The sequence below is a fragment of the Tachypleus tridentatus genome, chromosome 10 (genome assembly GCF_004210375.1).
Source record: "Tachypleus tridentatus isolate NWPU-2018 chromosome 10, ASM421037v1, whole genome shotgun sequence".
In the NCBI taxonomy this organism is placed as follows: domain Eukaryota; kingdom Metazoa; phylum Arthropoda; class Merostomata; order Xiphosura; family Limulidae; genus Tachypleus; species Tachypleus tridentatus.
This window is the reverse complement of record NC_134834.1, coordinates 47,821,901-47,830,203: the sequence shown is the minus strand read 5'-3', so window position 1 is coordinate 47,830,203 and position 8,303 is coordinate 47,821,901. Positions and strand designations below refer to the sequence as shown.

At 35.4% G+C, this 8,303-nt stretch overlaps 1 protein-coding gene across 3 annotated transcripts in view; it reads left to right on the top strand.

Moving 5' to 3' along the window:
• Positions 1 to 5,438: 5,438 nt before the first annotated feature.
• LOC143229210 (uncharacterized) overlaps positions 5,439 to 8,303 on the top strand; it is a 28,568-nt gene continuing 25,703 nt past the window's right edge. For all 3 annotated transcript variants that reach the window (XR_013015743.1, XR_013015740.1, XR_013015742.1), the window contains exon 1: positions 5,439 to 5,765. The gene's annotated coding sequence lies outside the window, so the exon portion shown is untranslated. The remainder of the gene's footprint in view (positions 5,766 to 8,303) is intronic.

The window sequence follows — 8,303 nt, the reverse complement described above, 5'->3', positions numbered from 1 at the left end:
TCTTATACAGCTAAATTACAGAGGGCTAGTGCATATAGCCCTCGTATAGCTTTGCGTGAAATTCAAAACAAACCCAACCTTATAAAAACTGGTTGTTTGGTGTCGAACTTGTGAAAACTGGTTTCCTTATTTTAGTAAAACGTTTGCATAACTAATTCCATTTTAAAAGTGTAATAATACAGTTTTCTACATCTCTCGACTGGGATAAATCCTGCACTGCTTGTACACTAGATGAGTGGTCTACAAAATGATATAAAATGTTTACGGTGCTAGTAAGTGGTAGTATTTGTGTCAGAAATATCAAGGCTATTATGTAATCATTCGAGTAGAGAAAGGCAACCAGTCATAAGTGCCTTACCGCCAACCATCCATGCCACAGATTAAAGGTATTGCATGGATTCGAACCTTCTCCAAGTATGAAGTTTAGAGCTCCACCATAAGTTGTTAGTTATTAAGCACAAAGCTGCACAATTTCCTATGCCCACTCCTGATATCGAAACCCGACTCTTGTTTTTTATCATTACACACATTTAGACTTACCGAGCTCTGTAATCTTTAGTATGGTGTACTTTAACAATTAATACTGTCATAAATATATTAAACAATGGTCTGCACGTGAAGCTGAGTTTAGTCATTTTCATCGACACAGTCTAAAGCTTAGTTTTTAAATCTTCACAGATCCCCTAAAAATGTGTGATAGATTTTACAGGATGTTGAATCATTTGATATATGTATATGTATATAAATATATATCTAATATAATGCTAGTTACACCTCGCAGACCCCTGAAAAAATGACATGCGAACATAAAACATTCAGAGGACCAGCGGTTGAGAATCACCGATTCAAAATACTTCTAATTCTCATATACAGATTATAAATGATACAGCTTTATCGAATCTACATTATTCTTCATCAGTTATGCCAAATAGTCTCTTAAACTTAAGGAGTAGTAAATTTTAGTTTTTGGAATGTTTGTTATAAGGATGATTATATCAACATGATAAACCTTTATTAATTTTCATTAGTTAACACATGGAAGAAATTTAGCGTAGAGGGATTTGACGACCGGGCATGGCCAAGTGGTTAAGGCTTGTTTTTTGTTGTTGTTTTTTTTTAATTTCGTGCAAAGCTACTCGAGGGCTATCTGCGCTAGCCGTCCCTAGTTTAGCAGTGTAAGACTAGAAGGAAGGCAGCTAGTCATCACTACCTAACGTTAACTCTTGGGCTACTCTTTTACCAACGAATAGTGGGATTGACCGAACATTATAACGCCCCCACGGCTGGGAGGGCGAGCATGTTTGGTGCGACCGGGATTCGGACCCACGACTCTCGGACTACGAATCGAATGCCTTAACACACTTGGCCATGCCGGTTTGGTAAAGGCAATCCACTTGTAATTTGAGGGTCGCAGGTTCGAATTACAGTAGCCTAAGAGTTGGTGGTGGGTGGTGATGACAAGCCAGCTGCCTTCCTTTTGGTCGCCTCCCGCTAGTACAGCGGTATGTCTCCGGAATTACAACGCTAAAATCAGGGGTTCGATTCCCCTCGGTCGGCTGAGCAGATAGCGCTTTGTGGCTTTGCTATAAGAAAAACACACACTCCCTCTGGTCTTAAACTGTTAAATTAGGGACGACTAGCGCAGATAGTCCTCGTGTAGGTTTGCGCGAAATTCAAAAACAAATTTAATAGTTATATATATTTTGTAATTCTAGTGTCAGTTTATTTAAGCTACTTAAGATTTCTATGATGTAATCTATTGGAAAATTTTAAAAAATATTCACCTGAAAAATATTTATATTTAAAGGCATTTCCTTTGTTTTAAGACATTTTTAATGATATCTTTGGCCGCTTGTTTGTTTTGAATTTCGTGCAAAGCTACTCATATGTAGTTATTATTGTGTTATTAATCCACATTACTACAAATTATAATATATATATTAAATAACTTTCAGAAATCTGAACAGGTTATCTTTTTAACATTCTCCTTCTTCGGTTCCTCTCTCCAAGTATAGGAAATACACTTAATACAGTAACAGGAAAACATCTACAACAGGCATGAAACAAACATATTTTAATTAAAATACAGCGGTACCTCGGTTATCGACCTTAATCCGTTCCAGAAGGCTGTTCGAAAACCGAATCAATTTTTCCCATAAGAAATACTGTAGATTAAATTAATCCATTACAGACCTCCAAAAATTACGCATTATGAAGCATTTTAAGTAAAAATATTGCTTATTTATATCTGTATAATAACACTTACATACATAAAGTCAACCACAAAAACTATAAACACAATAAATGAAAATTTAACTGCACTTTACCTGTGCTGAGGAAAGCTGATGGCGTAAGTGAAAGGTGGTGAGGAATGTGGAGAGTAAGAGGGTTATTACTGTTTGGAAGGGGAGTTACCTTCCATAAAAACGTCAGGTAACTCTCTTTCTGGGGTTCTTTCTCTTTTCTGTCTCTTTGCACCGCGACAACTTGCTTGAGACTCACTGGACCTATTTCTCACTAAATACTTGTCTAATGAGATTTGTTTCTGCCTGGCACCCTCCCCATGTCTCACCACACTATGTATGCCACTTCTCTTCCTAAATTTTTCAAACCACCCCTACTAGCCTTAAAGGCATCACTTGTATCAGCACTCGTTCCAGGGGTGTTTTTCAAGAGGTCAGCATGCAACTGCTTTGCTTTCTCACAAATGATGGTCTCAGTAATGCTATCACCAGTTTACTGAATTTTGTTTACCCAAATCAACAACAGTTTTTCTACCTCTTCCATTGTTTGTGATCTTTGTTTCGTAAGCACTGTCACTTCTTTTGCAACATTAGCTCCTTTGATGACTTCTTTATTTTTCAGTATGGTGCAGACTGTAGACTTTGCCATACCAAACTGTGTAGCAAAGTCAGACACGCAAACATCATTCTCATACTTCGCTATGAGATTTTTTTTCACCTCTATTGTGGCTCTAACAACTTTCCTTTTTGGTTTGCTGCTTTCATTATTCTTCTTTGACCCCATGGTGGCTTATTTAAACAAAATATTTAGAAAAACAGCAAGAAAAAAACAAGAAGGAAAACGAAAACGTTCATAGCAGATTTTAGCGGGGGTGTGGACTGAGCGACAGGTGTGGGTAAAATGTTTTGGGCAAGTTTGACATGGGCTGAAAATGGTCGAAGGGTCGTTCGGGTCATCAGTCGGGTTATTTCGGGGGTTCCAGCCACGACAGCTTGGTTCGGGAACCAAGTTTATGTTCAATAACCGAGACCTTTTTTTCTCAAACCATATGTTCGGAAACCGAATTGTTCGAGAAGGGAGTCGTTAGAGAACCGAGGTACCATTGTATATGATTAATTGTTGCTGTTGTAATGTTAAGAGTATTATTGTTACTACTAGAATTAAAATTAATGAGTTCAAGACGGTTATTAAAACTGAGTATTTTGATATTATGGCTGTCACTGAGTTTGGTTGGATTTGAACAGTTTTGATGAAAGAAATATATATTTAAATACCACGCTACAGATCATTCAATAGAGACAGTGTTGGAAAGAAAAGTTGAGGAGTGAATTGCATTCAGTTGAGGTCGAGCATATTAAAGAAAATAGCACTGAAGTTGAATCAATGAATATAAAAGGAAAAGTCTTTTAATTGGGTTTGTTATAGCCCACTGGGTGAAAATAAAAAAAGTTAATGAGAAACTGTATAATGAGATAAGAATGATAGTGAAAAAAAAGTTATTATTAGAGGTTAAAATCAGAGATACTGATTGGGAAAAATTTTGAGTCTGATAGTGAAAGGAATGTTTTTAGAAATTGTTTAGGATACTTTTATCCACCAACTGGTGATGGAACCTACAAGTGGTTAGTAATCATGTATCATACAGGCGACCATTGCACTATTATTAGGTGTGGGATTTTACTGCATGTAGAACTGAAGAATAAGAATATTCTGATTCAAAATTTCAAGAAAGCCATTTTTGTCAGAATGAGACATGAGCTAGCTTCTGTAGATTGGATTGAAGAGTTGGGAGGGAATCTTGAACAGATGAGGGAAGCATTTAGGGAAAAACTTATGTACATACAGAACATATATTCCCCATAGGAAAAAAAGAGGTAATAGAACAGAATAAGCTAGTTTGGTTTAGTAAATGTTTAATAGATATTAAGGATAAACATAATAAACTCAATAAATTTAAACTTAGTGGAAATAGTAAGGGCTTGGAGTACTGTAGGAAATCAAGAGAGGTGGTTAAAAAGGAAGTTAAAAGAGGATATACGAGGTCTGTTCAAAAAATACGCGGACTGACGTCATAAAACAAAATGTACTTTATTTAGAAGTTACAGGTCTGGGACCCCTTCAAAGTACTCTCCTCCCCAACGCACACACGTATCCCAACGGCGTTTCCACTTGTTGAAACAGTCCTGGTATGCTTCTTTTGTAATGTCCTCCAGCTCCTTCGTCGCATTTGCCTTAATCTCGGGAATCGTCTGAAATCTTCTTCCTTTCAAGGGTCTTTTGAGTTTGGGGAACAAGGAAAGGTCGCAAGGAGCAAGGTCAGGTGAGTAGGGGGTGGGGAAGAACAGTGATCGAGTGTTTGGCCAAAAACTCACGAGTTCTGAGGGCCGAATTTCGCAGCAACGCGGTGCATCTTCAATTTTTCGGTCAAAATCTTGTAACAAGATCCAACTGATATCCCACACTCTTCAGCAAGCTCCCTGACAGTCAGACGTCGATTTGCTTGCACCAGGGTGTTGATTTTGTCGACGTGTGGGTCGTCAGGTGACGTGGAAGGACATCCAAGACGCTCATCATCTTCAATGGACTGTCAACCATCCTTAAAACGTTCATGCCACTTGAAACATGCCGTACGATTCATAGCAACATCACCGTAAGCCGTGTTAAGCATAGCAAATGTTTCAGTCGCAGATTTCCCAAGTTTAACACAAAATGTCACAGCAATTCGTTGCTCCTTCAGGTCATTCATTCTGAAATCCGCCAAACGAAAAAAATCGCACTTCACTTAAAACCGCGTAGCTGATACACAAATGAAGATATCTGCAATCGGGAAATGGCGTCGTAATCAGCTGATCTGTGCGATCCTAGCGACACCAAGCGGATTCCCCTGGAACCAACTGGAGCCGCGCAATTCAAACAGTCCGCGTATTTTTTGAACAGTCCTCGTATTTTTTTCTCTCTCTTATTGAATTATTATTCAAGTATTGAATAATAATTATTATTATTACTTTCTTTTTTTGTGTGTGTGTTACTGCAAGTAGTAGTAGCATTCTCTCTATGAAGAAAAAGGAGAAAAATACAAAAAAAAATATATATATATGAAAATACAAAAAAAAAAAAAAAATGAAGAAAAAAAAAACACTAGAGAAATAATAAAAGGGAAAAACAAAAACAAAAACTTGTTCGTCCATGCATGGACTGTGCCCAGAAATGGGCATGAGTATGATGTTATACTTTTACTCTGGCCCGTAGCTTTAAAAAAAAAAACCCTAAAGACAGACGCTATAATCGTTCGGGAGGGAGGAAGAGGTCAAATGTACCTGACCCTCCTGGGTATTTAACATCAATACCCAAATACCGACACAGTGGAACAGCCCTCGTATGAAAGAGGGTTTGCTAAAGAGTGTTATTAAATCAAAAAATAAGGAATTATATAGATATATGATGGTTATGCAGAATTTAAGTTGAGAATTGAGCCTCTTGAAAATGATAGTGATGTGCTGATCATGGAATATTATGATATGGTAAACCTATTAAATCATAAGTTTTTTATAGTTTTGCAAAGGAAGATACAAATGTTATACTTCAAACAGAGCATTTAATACGTTGGAAAATATTGATGTAAAAGATATCATTATAAGTTATGAAATTGTAAGAGAAAAGTTGAGAAGCCTGTAAATTGATAAATACCTTATACTATACAATTTATCTTACATTTGTAAAGGAATTTTAAAGATTATTTTTGTGAACTGCTAGCTAATATTTTTGATAGTCATTGAGTAATGGAAGAGTATTAGAAGATTGAAAGTTGGGTAATGTTAGTCTTATATTTAAAGAAGGTGATAAACATTATCCAGGCAGTTTAAGGCCAGTTAGTCTTACATCAGTAGTTGGAAAGATTTTGCAGAATGTGATTAAATATGCATTGCACAATCACTTAAAGCAATTTGATATTATGTCAAAAAGACAGCATAGTTTCACAAGGGGAAAGTCTTGTTAAAAATCTTTTGAAATTGTTTGAGGATTTTGCTGCAAGAGTTGATGGATATACTGTGGATTTGATTTACCTTGATTTTCAGAAGTATGTGATGACTTAGAAAGGACTTATTACAGATATTAAATCTGTGGATTGAGTTAAATGTTATTAAATTGGATAGAAAACTGGCTGAAGAATAGTAATGAATAGAATTATATCTGACTGGATCACAGTTACAAGCAATGTGCCTCAGTGTTCTATGCTGAATCCTCTGCTGTTTGTGATTTATATTAATAATATTGACTGTGGAATGACTCACAAAATTTTGAAGTTTGGAGACAAAAAGAATTTTCGAGTGGCTAACTGTATCAGTGATGTTGCAGACTTACAATGAGATTTAGATTATTTGATGTATTGAGCCATACATGGCAGATGTAAGGTGATGCACGAAGGGTTTTGCAATTCAGATTACTGTAACAAAATAATGGGAATACATTAAATACTGTGGTTGAAGAAAAGGATCTTGATGTTGTGATTGAAAAATCACTTTAGTAATCTAAACAGTGTATTGTAGCTAGCAATAGGATTAATAGGATTTTGGATTGCATCTGTGGAAATATTGAACACAAGATAACGAATATTGTTGTTTCACTGTTTAATAAATGTAAGGCCTCACTTAGAGTACTCTGTAGTTTTGGGGCCACTTTCTCTAGGGAACGTTCAAAGAAGAGCCACTTGAATGATAACTTGGTAAGGTGAGATTCTTCTGTGACAAGAGACAAGTCTCTAAATCTGTTTTCTCTGAAAAAATAAGGGATTTGATTGAGATATTCAAGATTATTGATAATATAGATCCATCAACTTTTTTTTTGTTTAGCAGTGAAAACAATAGGACAATAGGTCATAAGTTTAAATTTTGGCAACATAGGAGTTTTCTGTAGTTTAGACAGTAATGTTTTTTGAACAGGGTGGTTGGCTTTTGGAATGAGCTACCATCAAGGGTGATTAAAGCAGAAAAGTTAATTAAGTTCAAGAATACATTAATATGGAGTGGTTATAGCCGGGAGCTGGTGGGAACATCGCTGATAGGCTAATAAGTTCCTTTTTGTCTCTTTAAAATTTTATAAAGTTTTTATAAACAGCTTTTAGGCTACAGTTATAAATTATTTATTGTATACAGTTAATGAAACTCCTACTATAAAATGTAATTTCGTCATTTCATATCTAAATCAAGTTTTCTCTTTGATATTTACTACTTCATTTGTTCATGCAGTGAATTGAGTGATATATAGTAAAACTTGTATTTAATTTTATTTTATAGGCTTTTTATGCAGTTGGTGTTCACAAAAGAAACTAAAAAACATCACCAAGAGCCTTTTATAACTTCATACTTGGTCAATGGATTGTAAAATTTGTGCTTTTGGTAAACAAAAAAAAAGTTAAACTACTATCTGTTTTATTTGCATGTAGCATCAGTTTCTTGTTAAAGGTTTTAATTTAAAATATTAGCTGAGTAAAGATTACTCATCTCCAGAGTTGTCAAGATTGTGTTGAAAATGACCTTAAAATGGAAAGTGCTGAAATGACCTTAATGGGGGTAGTGGAGTTTCTTGTACACAAAGTAATCCTATTTCATCAGAAACACCTGGTACTACATCATTGGATGGCAACCCCAGATTTACAATGTTTGACTGTGTATTTTTTTTATGTTGTCTAGGAACATATTTGTTTGACATTAGTAATGATTTGGTAGTGTGTTTCTTGCATTAACATTATGGGAAAATGTGGTATTTTAGATTGAATTTTATCTTTGTTATTGAACCTGCTTTAACAATGACTGGCTTCAGTCTTTATTGGTATTTGATGGATGAAAACCAAACATTGACATCTGTGTCTCATGTTTGTTTGAGCTGTTTTTCTCACTTTGCACTTGGGACCAGCATGAAGATAATTTTTTTGATACTAGGAGCAAAAGAAACGATACACAAATATAAATTTTGAGATTGAATTTATGCTGTTACAAGTTTCATTTACCATGCATCTACAAATTTAAAACAAAAGAAAGCTACTTTTTAACCAAAGTAGT